At 39.0% G+C, this 19066-nt stretch overlaps 1 pseudogene; it reads right to left on the bottom strand.

Annotated features, from left to right (window-relative positions):
* Positions 1–18821, bottom strand: part of LOC148773361 (uncharacterized) — a 30915-nt pseudogene extending 12094 nt beyond the window's left edge.
* Between the last annotated feature and the right edge of the window lie 245 nt (positions 18822–19066).

The following is a 19066-nucleotide window of genomic DNA, read 5'->3' as shown; positions in this document are numbered from 1 at the left end:
ATTAACAGTAACTATAACCTTCACCCTGCAAGCTCTCTGGCTACTTTGAATGAAAAATATTTCTTATTGAAGCAGAAGAAAAATCAACAAAAAACCTCTTTATTAGTGCACCAAACATACAAAGATTTCTGACCAATAAGTGTAGCCATTTTAGAGTCCATAGCACAAGAAATAAAACATTATATTAAGGATCAGCTTCTCTTCATCAATTTACAATCCGGTAGTTTATACATACACAGAGCCTTACCCTCGATCTGGACCTTTACCTCTCAAACAGTGATACCTCATCTGTGGCAGAGAAACTGTTACATGCTCAAAAAATTCATTTATTTTCCTTTTTTAGTAGATAGCTAAACCACTTTTATTGGGCATTCCTAAAATTAGGTAAAAACATGTGATTGAGTTCTTGCAGTGGAATATGGGCAAAAGACATGCACACTACTTCCAGGCCCAACCTCTCCTGAGACCTTTCATGTGGTCTCTCTTTCTCATTTCTTTGTCTTTTTTTTTCTGCCTGAAAAGCAGATGATCCACTGGAAGGCACTGGGACCCTAAGGAATTGTTAAGGCACTATATGGAAGAAATCTGGCTTCCTAATTAAGAGCATAGAAAAAAGTTCCTATTTCTCTCCAGCTCATATTGGACTGGAATGAGTGACAAATATTTATTGTACTTAATCACTAGTTGCTGGAAATGTGTATTGCTGCCTTTAGTTTACTTTTTGGAGTACAACATCTGCGTATAGAATAAAGCAGACTTAGTAGTACTGACAGTTATTCAGTGCCTGTGAAACTGCATTCCTCTTCAGATGGGGCTTAAACCGAGCCACACCTCAGATTGGGACATAAACCCCCAACCCCTGTCTTAGGAGGGGACTCAAATCCCCTGTCTTTTATTTGAAACCACTCATCTGATGTCAGGACTTACTGAACCTTGGGTTCGTCTCAGCACAGAAAGAATACAGTGTGAGGCAAAGTGAGAGGCAAAGAGTGAGTTTATAAGCATAGGGTGCTTGGGAGAGATAGAAGAAGGCAGACGAGAGAGTGAAGCCCCAAGAGCAAAGACTTCGTGTTTTATAATCAAAGAAAAAGTGGAGAGGAGAGAAAACCACCTTCTTCATTTGGGGACAGACATCAAGACTTATATCATTAGTTCCCCCTTTAACCCTATATGGTCTATCTCATACTGTCATGGTGTTATTTAAATTATATGTATATTAGCAAAATGGTGGTAACATAAGCTAAAATATGGTAATTCATCTCAGGTTTCATTGTACTGTCCCCTTTCACCTAGTTTCTTTCCCCTTTCACTAAATTTCTGTCTTGGCTACATATAGAAATGCTACTCTTCAGGATCATTAACTCCTTGAATGTATATTATAAGGTTCAGACCCCATAACTATTGTCTTTTTTTTTTTTTTAACTATCAGGACTTTTAGCTTGAGTATGCCTGGTCCTTGAGTGCACCTGGTATTTATTCAAGGGAGAGTAGATTGCTAGGTTACTAGATTCTTTTCCTAAGTGGCCATTGGCTTACAACAGTCTCCCAAAATTCCTTAAAATTTTCTTTCTGTCTTTAATCCTCTAATGGGATTTTTAAATTAATTATTTAATAATCCTCTTCTATCCCTACCACCTTAAAACCCAACCCAACCTGGTGCCTTATTTAAATACTTACTTAGTGTTTGGTTATACCTCCTATAAAAGATTACCTACTATTTGTTTAGGACTAGCAAAGCCTCTTGTTATCTTACCCAAGGGCATTTTTATTAGTTATTCAACAAGAATATCTAAATCATCTTCAGCTTTCAGTAACAATTATAATTTACCATTTTCCAACTTCTTCATTCCCATTGAAGCTGAATTTTCAACCTGTACACTTGTTTATAGACTACTCCTCTGCCCTCATATCCCCCTACTCTACCTGTATAGATCCTGTTGTTCAGTTGTGTCTGACTCTTTGCAACCCCATGGACTGCAGCATGCCAGGCTTCCCTGTCCTTCACTATCTCCCAGAGTTTGCTCAAACTCATGTCCAATGAGTCAGTGACGCCATCCAACTATCTCATCCTCTGTCATCGCCTTCTCTTCCAGAGTATAATGGCTACTCACCCACTAATACTCAGATTAGGAGCCAAACTTTCCAAGGAAGACTTCAATTCTCTCCTCCATTCCATATTACTTTTGTCTGGCTGACTTTCCTCTGCACTCACAAGACGGCCTGGTACTACATATTTGTCTCACCAAAGATCCTAAAATAGTTGACTTTTGAGGCAGGGATTATAACACCAGAACTCAGTACAGTATACATGTTAAGTAAATATTTGTTGAATAAATAAAATGATTGAAAGTGAAAACACGGTCAGGTATATCAGACTCTTTGTGACCCCATGGACTGTAGCTCACCAGACTTCTCTGTTTATGGAATTCTCTAGGGAGGAATACTGGAGTGATTGTCATTCCCTTCTCCAGGGTATCTTCCCAACCTAGGGATAGAACCCAGGTCTCCTGCACTGTAGGAAGATTCTTTACTGTCTGAGCCACCAGGGAGGCCCAAACTGATTGAAACTACTCCTAAAACTTCATTCACTGTCTTCAGTTCTTCCCACCAATGTTGGTAAAATTCTCAGAATCTTTGTTATAACCTCAGTATATATGGAAGTTTTATTTATTCGTGCCAGCCATTTCAGTATTTCCAAAGTTTTATATACTTGAACTATAATAAATTCACCTATTTTTTGGAGCTTATGTAAACTCAGGCTGTTGTGAGTTAAGGTTTTTCCTTTGTTAGGGATTGTCTGGTAAAGAATTCATTACCACTGCTCCAAGGCAGTACTGATATCGGACATCTCTTTCTTTTAGCTCTGTAGAGTCAAACCATGGCTGGGGTCAAGTGCTGGTCTTAGGTTTTTGGCCTTGCTACCTAATATGGTAGAGAAAAGGAAGCCAGTTCACTTCCATTATTGTATATAGTGCAGGATTCCTCCTAAGTAAAAAGTGGGCATTTGGATGGTGGGCAGCAGCCCCTTCACCCCAATTTCCACTGTAATGGAAAAAGTATTATCTGTAAATATTTTGCATTCTTCCCAAACACTACAGGACTTCTACAGGTGGCCTGCTCTACTTCAGTACATCCATCTATTCACTGGGCCTCCATTCCTTGCAAACTGATTTATCTTGGCATTATTTGAGTACCATATTTTGACAGAAAGGACTTTAGAAATCATCTCATCAATTTTTATAGGCTCTTGGACTTGACTCCAAGTTCAATGCAATGGACCACTATTAATTTGCACTCTTTTACAATATTTATTTATTTATTATTTATTTTTTGTTGGCAAATAAATGTCTGCTTTTTATTTATTTATTTTAGTTTATTTATTTTAATTGGAGGCTAAGGGAGAGATGTGCCTACTGTAAGTAGTGAAGTCGCTCGGTCATGTCTGACTCTTTGCGACCCCGTGGACTATAGCCCACCAAGCTCCTATGTCCATGGGGTTCTCCAGGCAAGAATACTGGAGTGGGTTGCCATTTCCTTTTCCAGGGGAACTTCCCGACCCATGGATCGAACCCAGGTCTCCCGAATTGCAGGCAGACGCTTTAACCTCTGAGCCACCAAGGAAGGCCAACTGTAAGTAGACAATTACCTAATTTGAAAAATAATTTTAATCTTTTTGCATATGTTTTCTCATTTTAAACTGGTAGCCTAAAACTTTATTAAATACTGTATCATGCTTGTTTTCAGAATATACAATTTAAATTGAAAATGTGATTAAATGTAAGAATATGTATTAAAACATGTTCTCTATGAACTGAGGTAGAGTAGATATAATTTTATAATAGCTGATTTATATTACTTAATTCAAGATTTATTTATATTATTTTAATAGAACTATATCAAATAAACTAGAATAATTTAAAATAATATGCAGTGCAGTTTTGTTCATTATGGTTTAAGGATTTAGTCCCTGGTGGCTCACCTGGTAAAGAATCTTCCTGTATTGCAGGAGACCTGGGTTACATCCCTGGGTTAGGAATATCCCTGGAGAAGGAAACAGCTATCCACTTCAGTATTCTGGCCTGGAGAATTCCGTAGACTGTATAGTGCATGGGGTCACCAAAAGTTGGACAGGACTAGGTGACTTTCACTTTCACCATCTGCTGATATATAATCATCATTATCAACATTATCATCGCCATACCTTTTTGCTTTTTCAAAGCATTCACTATCATTGTTCTCAAAATTTTTCAGTGAAATCAAAATGGTTGTTAACTATTTCCATTTGCTAGATGAGGACAGTGTGACATTAACTGACTTGTCTAGGATCATCAAGTTTGTAACAGAGCATATCCTAAACACCAGTCTTCTGATTTGAAACCAATGACTTTTGCATGTCAATACAAAATACAAAGTATATTAAGTGGATATACTGAAAGCAAGTATGATAAAGCACAAAACAAGTACCTAAAATGTATTGTTGTATAACGAATACCAGCTTGATTGTTTCAATAATGAAAAAGAAAACTCTAAGTCTTTGGACAAACATTGTTAACTGACAGTTCTTCTGTGTCTTATTTACTTAGTTTTCTAAATAGCTAGGTACACATACAGAAGGTGTCAGTGACTGTGAAATTATGAAATGAGGCATAGTTGCTCAGATATTTCAAATTTTAATAATAACATGATGTTAGATAACATGATCACAAAGCTTATTGTGTCAGACAAGGATCACTCTATATAAACTAATGCATTTGATTTGCACTAATTCTATCAGGTAAATGCTATTTATATTCCACTTTAAAAATTAGGAAACTGAGGCTCAGAGAATTAAAGCAATTTTCCCAAAGTCATTGGAGTTACAGAGACAGTATTCAAACCTGGGTAATCTGCCTTCAGTATTTGCCCTCTAAGGGGCTACAATTTATTATTATCCATATTTTGCCAATAAAGAAGCAACGATTGCAGAGATTAAGTTGCCAAAGATCGAGTCAGTACATTAATTTCAAAAGACTGGATCAAGAGTCCAAGATCATAACTGTACTATACTGGGAAAAACAAACAAACAAACTACCCTTAATTCTTAATTACACAGAAATTTATTTATTTCACTGTTCAACACCTAGAGAAAATTTGCCTCCAGGGGATATTTGACAATATCTGTAGATAATTACAACATGGAGTGAGGCGGCAGGGACCCAGAAACAGGGTGGGTTGGGAAGAAGAGTTGCTACTAAAGCTAGTAGGTAGAGGCCAGAAATGGTATTAAATACTCTACAATCTAAAGTACAGCATCCCACAACAAAGAATCATCCAACGCTAAATATCAACAGAGCCAAGTTCGAGAGATTTTGTTTTTACTGCTAATAGCTTTGCTTAGACATATAAGTCAGTTTGGGCATAACCCAAGATACTATTTTGTTTATAAGAGAAAAATAACTTTAGAATGCTCGAATAATGTTAAATTATTCACCTAGAGCCAGACATTCTGGAAACAGAAATCAAGTGGGCCTTAGGAAGCATCACTACAAACAAAGCTAGTGGGGGTGATGGAATTCCAATTGAGCTATTTCAAATTCTAAAAGATGATGCCGTGGAAGTGCTGAACTCAGTATGCCAGCAAATTTGGAAAACTCAGCAGTGGCCACAGGACTGGGAATGGTCAGTTTTCATTCCAATCCCAAAGAAAGGTAGTATCAAAGAATGTTCAAACTACCTCACCATTGCACTCATCTCACACACTAGCAGTGTAATGCTTAAAATTCTCCAAGCATGACTTCAACAGTACATGAACCGAGAACTTCCCGATGTTCAAGCTGGATTTACAAAACCAGAGATCAAATTGCCAACATCCATTGCATCACGAGTAAAGCAAGAGAATTCCAGAAAAAAAAAATCTACTTTTGCTTCACTGACTACGCTAAAGCCTTTGACTGTGTGGATCACAATAAATTGTGGAAAATTCTTCTAGAAATGGGAATACAAGACCATGTGACCTGCCTCCTGAGAAATCTGTATGCCAGTCAAGAAGCAACACTTAGAACCAGCCATGGAAGAACAGATTGGTTCTAAATTGGGAAAGGACTACATCAAGGTTGTATACTGTCACCCTGCTTATTTAACTTGTATGCAGAGTGCATTATGGGAAATGCCAGGCTGGATGAAGCACAAGCTGGAACCAAGATTGCCAAGAGAAATATCAATAACCTCAGATGTGCAGATGAAACCACCCTTATTGCAAAAAGCAAAGAGGAACTAAAGAGCCTCTTGATGAAGGTGAAAGAGGAGGGTGAAAAACCTGGCTTAAAACTCAACATTCAAAACACAAAGATCATGGCAAGCTTCTGAAGTTGGTGTCGGACAGGGAAGACTGGCATGCTGCAGTCCATAGGGTCACAAAGAGTTGGACATGACTGAGATACTGAACTGAACTGGATAATCTCAAATAAAGAGTAGCACAATTAAATATCCTAGAATAACCATAAGTTTGAAAAACTGTTTCCTCAATTTATATTTAATTATTTAATCAATGAATTATATAAGAGTCGGACAAGACTGAGCAACTGAACTGAACTGAACTTGGTGATAGTCTTATCTAGGCAAACTTTTAATTATGTGGTGGGGGGGCAGGGGAACATGTGAGAAAATATTTTACACTTCCACATGAGTTCAAACCTTACAATATAACTGTCCTAGATAATGAGACGTAGAAGGCACTGGCAACCTACTCCAGTACTCTTGCCTGGAAAACCCCATGGATGGAGGAGTCTGGTAGACTTCAGTCCATGGGGACGCTAAAGGTCGGACACGACTGAGCGACTTCACTTTCACTTTTCACTTTCATGCATTGGAGAAGGAAATGGTAACCCACTCCAGTGTTCTTGCCTGGAGAATCCCAGGGACGGCAGAGCCTGGTGGGCTGCCATCTATGGGGTCTCACAGATTCGGACACTACTTATGTGACTTAGCAGCAGCAGATAATGAGAACTAGTTTGTTTTGCTTTGTTTCCTAGTAAGTTTCTAGTCACTTATATAATTGCATTCCAATGCTTTCCTTTATATGGAAAAAGTGGTGGAAATACAAACCAGTCAAGCCAATAATTACTTGGGAATCAATGAGAATTAAAGTGAGATTCTCTTTCCTGCACAAATCCACAGGTTAAATGACTACATGTTCCTGGTCTTAAAAAGCAACATTTGAGTTGCTTTATTTTAGCATCATGATTAATTATCAAGTTGCTTGATTGTTGGTCAATATTTCAGGATTAGTATCTTTTCTGGTACAAGTCACATACACCCTAGAACTCAATAACATTACTGGATGACAGTGAAGGTGATGACAGTAATGAGGATGATGCCAATGAAATAGCACTAGGAAAATAAACTTGCTTATAACAATATTGATTCAAAATGGATCTTGTATTTCAAGCCATGAAAGAAAAACACCCACTTAGTAAGCTCAGTAGGTAGTTAATTCACTCTGTACATCATATTTAATTTGGAATTATAAACATGCAAATGATGCACCAAATGATTTGCAATTTATTTTAAACAAAGGAATTTCTTACTTCAGTGCTTGCATAATTAAGACTTTCTTTTTAAAATATATAACATTTGGTAAACAAAGGCCCCAAGTGGCTAAGCTATTGAACAATAACATAGCTGCTGCTGCTTCTGCTGCTAAGTCACTTCAGTCGTGTCCGACTCTGTGTGACCCCACAGACGGAAGCCCACCAGGCTCCCCCGTCCTTGGGATTCTCCAGGCAAGAACACTGGAGTGGGTTGCCATTTCCTTCTCCAATGTGTGAAAGTGAAAAGTGAAAGTGAGGTCACTCAGTCGTGTCCGACATTTAGCGACCCCACAGACTGCAGTCTACCAGGCTCCTCAATCCACGGGATTTTCTAGGCAAGAGTAATGGAGTGGCTTGCCGTTGCTTTCTCTGATAACATAGCTAGCACTTCTTAATTATTATAAAACTATTTACAAAATAACTATAAATAAATAATTGAGTAAGTAAGCAGCTGATAATTTGCAGAGAAATTGCAGAGAATTATGGTTTAATAGATACTGCCTTAGGACTATTTTCAGGGAAAGAAAGAAAATTTTACTGAGACATTTGATCACCACCATTTTGTTTTCATTGAGTAGAAAATGCGGATTTAAATTTCACTATAGGTGCTCTTGGGTTATTTACTATCAGAGTTCTAGGCTATCCTGCAACTTTTTAATACTGGGTACTTTATTGTCCCATCTGATCCAGCCATTTTATTGCTGCTGTTCAGTCTCTCAGTCGTGCCCAACTCTTTCGATCACAAGGACTGCAGCCCACCAGGCTTCCCTGTCCTTCACAATTTCCTGGAGTTTGCTCAAAGTCATGTCCATTGAGTCTATGATGCCATCCAACAATCTCGTCCTTTATTATCCCCTTCTTCTCCTGCCTTCAATTGCTCCCCGCATCGGGGTCTTTTCTGAGTCAGCTCTTTGTATCAGGTGACCAAGGTATTGGAGTTTCAGTTTCAGCATCAGTCTTTCCAATGAATATTCAAGGTTAATTTATTTTGGAGTTGACTGGTTTGATCTCTTTGCAATCCAAGGGACTCTCAAGAGTCTTCTTCAACATCACAGTTCAAAAGCATCAGTTCTTTGGTGTTCAGCCTTCTTTATGGTCCAACTCTCATAATTGTACATAACTACTGGAAAAAACATAGCTTTGACTATAGGACCATTTGTCAGCTAAGTAATGTCTCTGTTTTTTAATATGCTGTCTAGGTTTGTTATAGGTTTTATTGTAAGGGACAAGGAATAATTTAATAATTTAAATTAAATTAGATAATTTAATTTAATAATTTATTTAAAATAACTTATTTTTAATTATTAAAAATAATTTTATTTCATGGCTGCAATCACCATCTGCAGTGATTTTGGATCCCCCAAAATTAAGGTCTTTCACTATTGCCATTGTATCCCCATGTATTTCCTGTGAAGTGATGGGGCTCGGTGCCATAATCTTCATTTTTGGAATGTTGAGTTTTAAGCCAGCTTTTTTCATTCTCTTCTTTCACTTTCATCAAGAGGCTCTTTAGCTCCTCTTCGCTTTCTGCCATAAGGGTGGTGTCATCTGCGTATCTGAGGTTATTGATATTTCTCTTGGAAATCTTGGTTCCAGCTTGTGCTTCATCCAGCCTGGCATTTCCCATAATGTACTCTGCATACAAGTTAAATAAGCAGGGTGACAGTATACAACCTTGATGTAGTCCTTTCCCAATTTAGAACCAATCTGTTCTTCCATGGCTGGTTCTAAGTGTTGCTTCTTGACTGGCATACAGATTTCTCAGGAGGCAGGTCACATGGTCTTGTACTCCCATTTCTAGAAGAATTTTCCACAATTTATTGTGATCCACACAGTCAAAGGCTTTAGCGTAGTCAATGAAACAAAAGTAGATTTTTTTTTTTTTCTGGAATTCTCTTGCTTTACTCGTGATGCAATGGATGTTGGCAATTTGATCTTTGGTTTTGTAAATCCAGCTTGAACATCGGGAAGTTCTCGGTTCATGTACTGTTGAAGCCAAGCTTGGAGAATTTTAAGCATTACACTGCTAGTGTGTGAGATGAGTGCAATGGTGAGGTAGTTTGAACATTCTTTGGTACTACCTTTCTTTGGGATTGGAATGAAAACTGACCATTCCCAGTCCTGTGGCCACTGCTGAGTTTTCCGAATTTGCTGGCATACTGAGTTCAGCACTTCCACGGCATCATCTTTTAGAATTTGAAATAGCTCAATTGGAATTCCATCACCCCCACTAGCTTTGTTTGTAGTGATGCTTCCTAAGGCTTACTTGACTTCCATTTCCAGAATGTCTGACTCTAGGTGAGTTATCACACCATTGTTATTATCTGGGTCATTAAGCTCTTTTTTGTATAGTTTTTCTGCATGTTTTCGCCACGTTTTCTTAATATCTTCTGCTGATGCTGGGAAATGTTGGGGGCGGGAGGAGAAGGGGACAACAGAGAGTGAGATGGCTGGATGGCATCATCGACTCTGTGGACATGAGTTTGAGTGAACTCCGGGAGTTGGTGATGGACAGGGAGGCCTGGCGTGCTGTGATTCATGGGGTCGCAAAGAGTCGGACACGACTGAGTGACTGAACTGAACTGAACTGAAGTTCTTTTTTGTATAGTTTTTCTGCATGTTTTTGCCACGTCTTCTTAATATCTTCTGCTTTTTTAGGTCCATGTCATAGTAGAAGTAGCCATAGTAGAAGTTATGCTGTGATTCTCAATGATGCTGTTTTGAGCCAATCAGTGATTAAGAGCAAGCCTTCTTTCCCTGTCTATTTCTCTCTGCCTCCCAATGGCTAGGCTTATTAGCAGTTTTTCTATACTAAATGATAAAAGCGATTTCCAGCTCACCAACATAAGGACGTTGAATAGGTCATATGTAATAGCTGTCATAGGAGAGACTGAGGATGATATATCGCTCTATGTGTGTGTGTGTGTGTGTGTATGCACATACAAATGCATTTTAAATGCTTAATGAAAGTGAACTACTTTCACTTGGACCACATGGAAGCAACAAGTACGTGACCAACTTTCCACTCAGAATGTACACCTAGGCTCCTTCCTTTATGTAATTCAGGAACAGGAACACTTCACTGATCTCTGTGATCATGTCTCTTACTGCATATGTTTCCCTTGTTCAGCTAAAAAAGTATCCTTCATTGGGTATCATGTGGATTTATATCTATAACTCACTTGACGGCACAAAAGTACTAAACCTGTTAATAGAAATTTAAGACCTACATTTACAGGAAGGCTACAAAAATAACTTAGATGAGACAGTGGTATGGTCAAAACAGAAAATGGTGAGTCTATCAAGAGAAGTACCACACATGTCTTTCAGGAGTCTAACAGATAAGTTTAAACAAATTAATAGTCCTTCCTTTTTTTAATCAAATACAGTTACATTTACAGACACAACAGTGCTCTCAATGTGCATGTGTGCATGCTAAATCATTTCAATCATGTCTGAGTCTTTGTGACCTTATGGACTATAACCCTCCAGGCTCCTCTGTCCATGGGATTCTCCAGGCAAGAATATTGGAGTGGGCTACCATTTCCTCCCCCAGGGAATCTTCTTGACCCAGAGAGATCGAACCTCCATCTCCTGTGACTCCTGCAGTGCTGACAGATACTTTACCACCACTGAACCACTGAGGAAACCCAGTCTCCATGTGGTAGTGTGTATATGTTAATCTCAGCCACGTAATTTATCTCTCCCTCCACCCCCATTTTCCCTTTAGTAACTGCAAGGTTTCTTCTAGTCTGTGAGTCTCTGTTTTGTGAATAAGTTTATTTGTATTTTTTTTAATTCCACATATAAGTGCTGTGTACATGTGAGCTCAGTTGTGTCCAACTCTTTTTGACCCTATGGACTATAGCCTGCCAGGTTCCTCTGTCCATGGGATTTCCCAGGTAAGAATATTGGAGTGCGTTTTGATTTGCATTTCTCTGATTAGGAGTGATGTTGAGCATCTTTTCATATGTTTGTTAGACATTTGTATGTCTTCTTTGGAGAAATGTCTGTTTAGTTTTTTGGCCCATTTTTTAATTGGGTCGTTTATTTTTCTGGAATTGAGCTGCAGGAGTTGCCTGTATATTTTTGAGATTGATTCTTTGTCAGTTGCTTCATTTGCTATTATTTTCTCCCATTCTGTAGGCTGTCTTTTCACCTTGCTTATAGTTTCCTTTGCTGGGCAGAAGCTTTTAATTTTAATTAGGTCCCATTTGTTTATTTTTGCTTTTATTTCCACTACTCTGGGAGGTGGGTCATGGAGGATCCTGCTGTGATTTATGTCAGAGCGTGTTTTGCCTATATTTCCCCCCTAGGAGTTTTAGAGTTTCTGGTCTTACGTTTAGATGTTTAATCCATTTTGAGTTTATTTTTGTGTATGGTGTTTGGGAGTGTTCTAGTTTCATTCTTTTACAAGTGGTTGACCAGTTTTTCCAGCACCACTTGTTAAAGAGATTGTCTTTTCTCCATAGAATATTCTTGCCTCCTTTGTCAAAGATAAGTTGTCCATAGGTGCATGGATTTATCTCTGGGCTTTCTATATTGTTCCATTGATCTATGTTTCTTTCTTTATGCCAGTACCATACTGTCTTTATGACTGTGGCTTTGTAGTAAAGCCTGAAGTCTGGCAGGTTGATTCCCCCGGTTCCATTCTTCTTTCTCAAGATTGCTTTGGCGATTTTAGGCTTTTTGTATTTCCATACAAATTGTGAAATTATTTTTTCTAGTTCTGTGAAAAAGACCATTGGTAGCTTGATAGGGATTGCATTGAACCTATAAATTACTTTGGGTAATATGTTCATTTTCACAATATTTATTCTTTCAAACCATGAACACGGTATGTTTCTCCATCTATTTCTGTCCTCTCTGACTTCTTTTACCAGTGTTTTTTAGTTTTCTATATATATAGGTCTTTTGTTTCTTTAGGTAGATATATTCTAAGTATTTTATTCTTTTTGTTGCAATGGTGAATGGAATTGTTTCCTTAATTTCTCTTTCTATTTTCTCATTATTAGTGTATAGGAATGCAAGGGATTTCTGTGTGTTGATTTTATATCCTGCAACTTTACTGTATTCATTGATTAGCTCTAGTAATTTTCTGGTAGAGTCTTTAGGGTTTTCCGTGTGGAGGATCATGTCATGTGCAAATAGTGAGAGTTTTAATTCTTCTTTTCCAATTTTGATTCCTTTTATGTCTTTTTCTGATTTGATTTCTGTGGCCAAAACTTCCAAAACTTTGTTGAATATTAATGGTGAGAGTGGGCACCCTTTTCTTGTTCCTGACTTTAGGGGAAACACTTTCAATTTTTCACCATTGAGGATAATGTTTTCTGTGGGTTTGTGATATATAGCTTTTATTATGTTGAGGAATGTTCCTTCTATTCCCACCTTCTGGAGGGTTTTTATCATAAATGGATGCTGAATTTTGTCAAAGGCTTTCTCTGCATCTATTGAGATAATCATATGGTTTTTATTTTTCAATTTGTTAATGTGGTGCATTACATTGATTGATTTGCGGATATTGAAGAATACTTGCATTCCTGGGATAAAGCCCACTTGGTCATGATGTATGATCTTCTTAATGTGTTGTTGGATTCTGATTGCTATAATTTTGTTAAGGATTTTTGCATCTATGTTCATCAGTGTTATTGGCCTGTAGTTCTCTTTTTTTGTGGCGTTTTTGTCAGGTTTTGGTATTAGTGTGATGGTGGCCTCATAGAATGAGTTTGGAAGTTTACCTTACTCTGAAATTTTCTGGAAAAGTTTGAGTAGGATAGCTGTTAGTTCTTCTCTAAATTTTTGGTAGAATTCAGCTGTGAAGCCATCTGGACCTGGGCTTTTGTTTGCTGGTCAAGTATATTTTTAGAAGAAGTTCACATCAATCTTAAGAGGACGATACGGAGATTATCCATATATTCCCTAGCTTCCACACAAGCTGGTGGTTCACATGGTACAGAATTTGCCAACAGTGTGGGAGACCCGGGTTCGATCCCTGAGTTGGGAAGATTCCCTGGAGAAGGGAATTGTGACCCACTCCAGTATTCTTGCCTGGAGAATCCCATGAACAGAGGAGCCTGGCAGACTACAGTCCATGGGTTCATAAAGAGCTGGACGCGACTGGGCTACTAACACTTTCTTTTTCCACACAAGCATAGCTTCCCCTATTATCAATATCCCTGACCAGAGTGGTATATTTATTAAAACTCATGAACATATGTTGACACATCCTCATTGCCCAAAGTCCATGGTTTCAGTTCAGTTCAGTCGCTCAGTCGTGTCCGACTCTCCGAGACCCCATGAATCACAGCACACCAGGCCTCCCTGTCCATCACCAACTCCCGGAGTTCACTCAAACTCATGTCCACAGAGTCGGTGATGCAGTACTCTTTCACTATGCCTGGAAATTTCATACTTTATCATTCTGAGGACTATTCCTGCATGCTCAGTCATGTCTGACTCTTTGCGGTCCCATGGACTGTACCCGCCAGGTTCCTCTATCCATGAAATTCTCCGGGAAAGAATACTGGATGCTGCTGCTGATGCTAAGTCACGTCAGTTGTGTCCGACTCTGTGTGACCCCATAGACAGCAGCCCACAAGACTCCCGTCCCTGGGATTCTCCAGGTAAGAACAATGGAGTGGGTTGCCATTTCCTTCTCCAGGGGATCTTCACAACTCAGAGGTCGAACCCATGTCCCTGCATCTCCTGCATTGGTAGGTGGGTTTTTAACCACTGAGCCACCATGGATGCTCCTTTCTGAGCATTAAAGGGCTCTAAAAATATGTGAGAGTTTGTCATAGGCAGATAAAGGACAAAAATGTTGTGTCTTACACGTTCTAAACTATTTCAGTCAGAAAGTCTTATTTATGACTGTATTATATTTTGAGATTTTCACATCTTAGAAATAAACTACCTTTTAAACCACTGTAATGAAACCTTGCAGTTTCCCTACATTCTAATGCCCTGATTGGACAAGACTGAATACTTTAGTTAGCATAGCACCTGTACCACACACTGTTCTCCTCTTGAGTTAAACACTTAGAAACCAGTAGCCCCAAACCCTCTTCTCATATGACATTAACTGTTTATGAATGACAGAAAGATAAAGACATTATCTTCAGGTAGATGTGCCAAAGGAATTTTAAGACAATTTATCTTAAATGTAGCTTCAGGTGCATATCAAAGTCTCAAATTAGTTATTAAGTGCAAAGATGTAACTATGAAATAAATATGAAGTATCTTCCTTTCCAAGTTCACAATAGTTTGCACTCCCTGCTATTGTTAGCCCCCTTCAGACTAGTAGAACATTTTTACTCTTATATTTATAGCATGAACACATTCTTTCCTTTAAAACTCTCTTCTTGTGGCACCCTACTCTCCCCATAATACACATTTGTACCCTTGATCATTTTACATTTCCTCTAGATTTTCCTGAGCCTGATTGTGTCTTTTCTCAGGGGACAGTGACTGAAAGAGTTAAATAAATGTGGCCTTATCATGGTTTTATCGTATTAAGGGTAATGTTTGCATTTTGCTTTTCAACATCCTTTCTGATGCTTCTCATCATTTCACTGATCTATTTGAACTACACAGTAGGCTTCACTTTTGAAGGAACAACAAAACTACCACAGCAAAATGTGTTCTTCTTATCTAAATTTCCATTCACTTATCTAGAGAGTTTTGATAAAACAAAATAACTAATTTTCATTGCTCTGATCCAAGGATAGAGAAAAAGTTGTACTCTGTGAAATCTTAAAAGATGGGGAAAATCACCACACAACACTAACCATAAAAAGAAATGAATATCACACCATACTTTTCCCAGCTGAGAAAATATCATCAGACTTATGTTTGCTAGTCAAAATTAACTATATATGCACATATATGTATGTGCTACATATACATTCTGTTGTTTTTGAGATTGCACCCAAGTACTGCATTTCAGACTCTTTTGTTGACCATGATGGCTACTCCATTTCTTCTAAGGGATTCCTGCCCTCAGTACTAGATACAATGGTCATCTGCGTTAAATTCACCCATTCCAGTCCATTTTAGTTCACTGATTCCTAGAATATTGACGTTCACTTTTGCCATCTCGTGCTTGACCACTTCAAATTTGCCTTGATTCATGGACCTAACATTCCAGGTTCCTATGCAATATTGCTCCTTACATCATTGGTACCTTGCTTCAGTCACCAGTCACATCCACCGATGAGTATTGTTTTTCCTTTGGCTCCATCCCTTCATTCTTTCGCCATGGAAAAGAAATGCAAAAAAGCAAAATGGCTGTGTGGGGAGGCCTTACAAATAGCTGTGAAAAAAAGCAAAGGAGAAAAGGAAAGACATAAGTATCTGAATGCAAAGTTCCGAAGAAGAGAAAGGAGAGATAAGAAAGCTTTCCTCAGTGATCAATGCAAAGAAATAGAGCAAAACAACAGAAGAGGAAAGACAAGAGATCTCTTCTAGAAAATTAGAGATACCAAGGGAACATTTCACGCAAAGATGGACTCGATGAAGGACAGAAATGGTATGGAGCTAAGAGAAGCAGAAGATATCAAGAAGACGTGGCAACAATACACAGAAAAACTGTACAAAAAAATCTTCATGGCCCAGATAATCACGATGGTGTGATCACTCACCTAGAGCCAGACATCTTGGAATGTGAAGTCAAGTGGGCCTTAGAAAGCATCACTACGAACAAAGCTAGTGGAGGTGAAGGAGCTCCAGTTGAGCTATTTCAAATTCTAAAAGATGATGCTGTGAAAGTGCTGCACTCAATATGCCAGCAAATTTGGAAAACTGAGCAGGGGCCACAGGACTGGAAAAGGTCAGTTTTCATTCCAATCCCAAAGAAAGGCAATGACAAAGAATGCTCATACTACCATACAATTGCACTCAGCTCACATGCTCACATGCTAGTATAGTCATGCTTAAAATTCTCCACGCCAGGCTTCAGAAATACGTGAACCATGAAATTCCAGATGTTCAAGCTGGTTTTAGAAAAAGCAGAGGAATGAGAAGGCAAATTGCCAACATCCGCTCGCTCATCAAAAAAACAAGAGAGTTCCAGAAAAATATCTATTTCTGCTTTACTGACTATGCCAAAGCTTTTGATTGTGTGGATCACAATAAAATGTGGAAAATTCTGAAAGAGATTGGAATACCAAACCACCTGGCCTGCCTCTAGAGAAACCTATATGCAGGTCAGGAAACAACAATTAGAACTGTACATGGAACAACAGACTGGTTCCACATGGGAAATGGAGTACGTCAAGACTGTATTGTCAGCCTGCTTATTTAACTTATATGCAGAGTACATCATGATAAACAGTGGGCAGGAAGAAGCACAAGTTGGAATCAAGATTGCCAGGCAAAATATCAATAATCCCAGATATGCAGATGACACCACCCTTCTCGCAGAAAGTGAAGAGGAACTAAAGAGCCTCTAATGAAAATGAAAGAGGAGAGTGAAAATATTGGCTTAAAGCGCAACTTTCAGAAAACTAAGATCATGGCAAATAGATGAGGAAACAGTGGAAACAGTGGCTGACTTTATTTCTCTTGGCTCTCACTGCAGATGGTGATTGCAGCAATGAAATTAAACGACGCTTACTCCTTGGAAGGAAAGTTATGACCAACCTAGATAGCATATTAAAAAGTAGAGACAATACTTTGCCAACCATGGTCCGTCTAGTCAAGGCTATGGTTTTTCCAGTTGACATGTATGGATCTGTGAGTTGGACTGTGAAGAAAGCTGATCGCCAAAGAATTGATGCTCTTGAGCTGTGGTGTTGGAGAAGACTGTTGAGAGTCCCTTGTACTGCAAGGAGATCCAACCAGTCCATTCTAAAGGAGATCAGTCCTGGGTGTTCATTGGAAGGACTCATGCTAAAGCTGAAGCTCCGATACTTTGGCCACCACATGCGACGAGATGACTCACTGGAAAAGACTCTGATGCTGGGAGTGATTGGGGGTAGGAGGAGAAAGGGACGACAGAGAATGAGATGGCTGGATGGCATCACCAACTCGATGGACATGAGTTTGAGTGAACTCCGCGAGTTGGTGATGGACAGGACGTGCTGGGATCCACGGGCTCACAAAGAGTCAGACACGACTGAGGTTCTGAACTGAACCTGAATAATAAAAATAAATTAAAAATCTGTCATTCACAGTAGGACATTTTTACCGTATTTCTCTCAGCCTCTCCGTGACTGATAGAAGGCTACCAAAAATACCAGTGCGTACATCAGTTCAGTTCAGTTCTGTCAGTCAGTCATGTCCAACTCTCTGCAACCCCATGGATGCAACTCCATCACTACCAACACAGAGTGCAGATAGACAAAAGGTCTATTCAGTTCATTTCAGTTCAGTCACTCCGGTGTTTCCGACTCTTTGCGACCCCATGAATCACAGCACGCCAAGCCTCCCTATCCATCACCAACTCCCGGAGTACACTCAAACTCATGTCCATCATGTCAGTGATGCAATCCAGCCATCTCATTCTCTGTCGTCTCCTTCTCCTCCTACCCCCAATCCCTCCAGGCATCAGAGTCTTTTCCAATGAGTCAACTCTTCGCCTGAGATGGCCAAAGTATTGGAGCTTCAGCATCAGTCCTTCCAATGAACACCCAGGACTGATCTCCTTTAGAATGGACTGGTTGGGTCTCCTTGCAGTCCAAGGGACTCTCCAGAGTCTTCTCCAACACCACAATTCAAGAGCATCAATTCTTCGGCGATCAGCTTTCTTCACAGTCCAACTCTCACATCCATATATGACCACAGGAAAAACCATAGCTTTGACTAGACGGACCTTTTTTGGCAAAGTAATGTCTCTGCTTTTTAATATGCTATCTAGGTTGGTCATAACTTTCCTTCCAAGGAGTAAGCGTCTTTTAATTTCATGGCTGCAATTAGCATCCACAGTGATTTTGGAGCCCAAAAAAATAAAGTCTGTCACTGTTTTCACTATTTATTAGATAAAATAAAATTTACTCATGTTAAGAAATTACCTAATATTTCATGAACCAAGAATGGATCAGTTAAATATGTAATAAATGTTAAATTGTACAATTGTCTTACTAGGCTCTAAGAATAGGACCAGGTAGAGGTAACTTTGCTTCCTATTCCAAAAGGGCAATGACATTCATGGCTACATCCGAAGATATAGACCTCAGGATGGTCCTTGATCCCTTCATGGAGCACAGCCTTGTCATGGTGAAGGGACTTGCGTAACTCAGTAACAATATGAGCCATGCCATGTAGAGCCTCCAAAGGAGAATGGGTCCGAGTGAAGAGTCCTGACAACTCTTGTTTTCAGACAACATCATAGTTCTGACAACAATGGTGTCCACTGGAGGAGGAAATGATAATCCACTCTAGTATTCTTACCTAGAGAACCCCATGGACATTATGAAGAGGTAAAAAGATATGACACCTGAAGATGAGCTGCCCAGGTCATCAGGTGTCCACTATGCTATCAGGAAGAGTGGAGGGCAATT

Source organism: Moschus berezovskii, chromosome X (genome assembly GCF_049115385.1).
Source record: "Moschus berezovskii isolate FMDL1 chromosome X, NW_MosBer_1.0, whole genome shotgun sequence".
In the NCBI taxonomy this organism is placed as follows: Eukaryota; Metazoa; Chordata; class Mammalia; order Artiodactyla; family Moschidae; genus Moschus; species Moschus berezovskii.
This window is presented reverse-complemented; position numbering and strand designations above follow the sequence as displayed.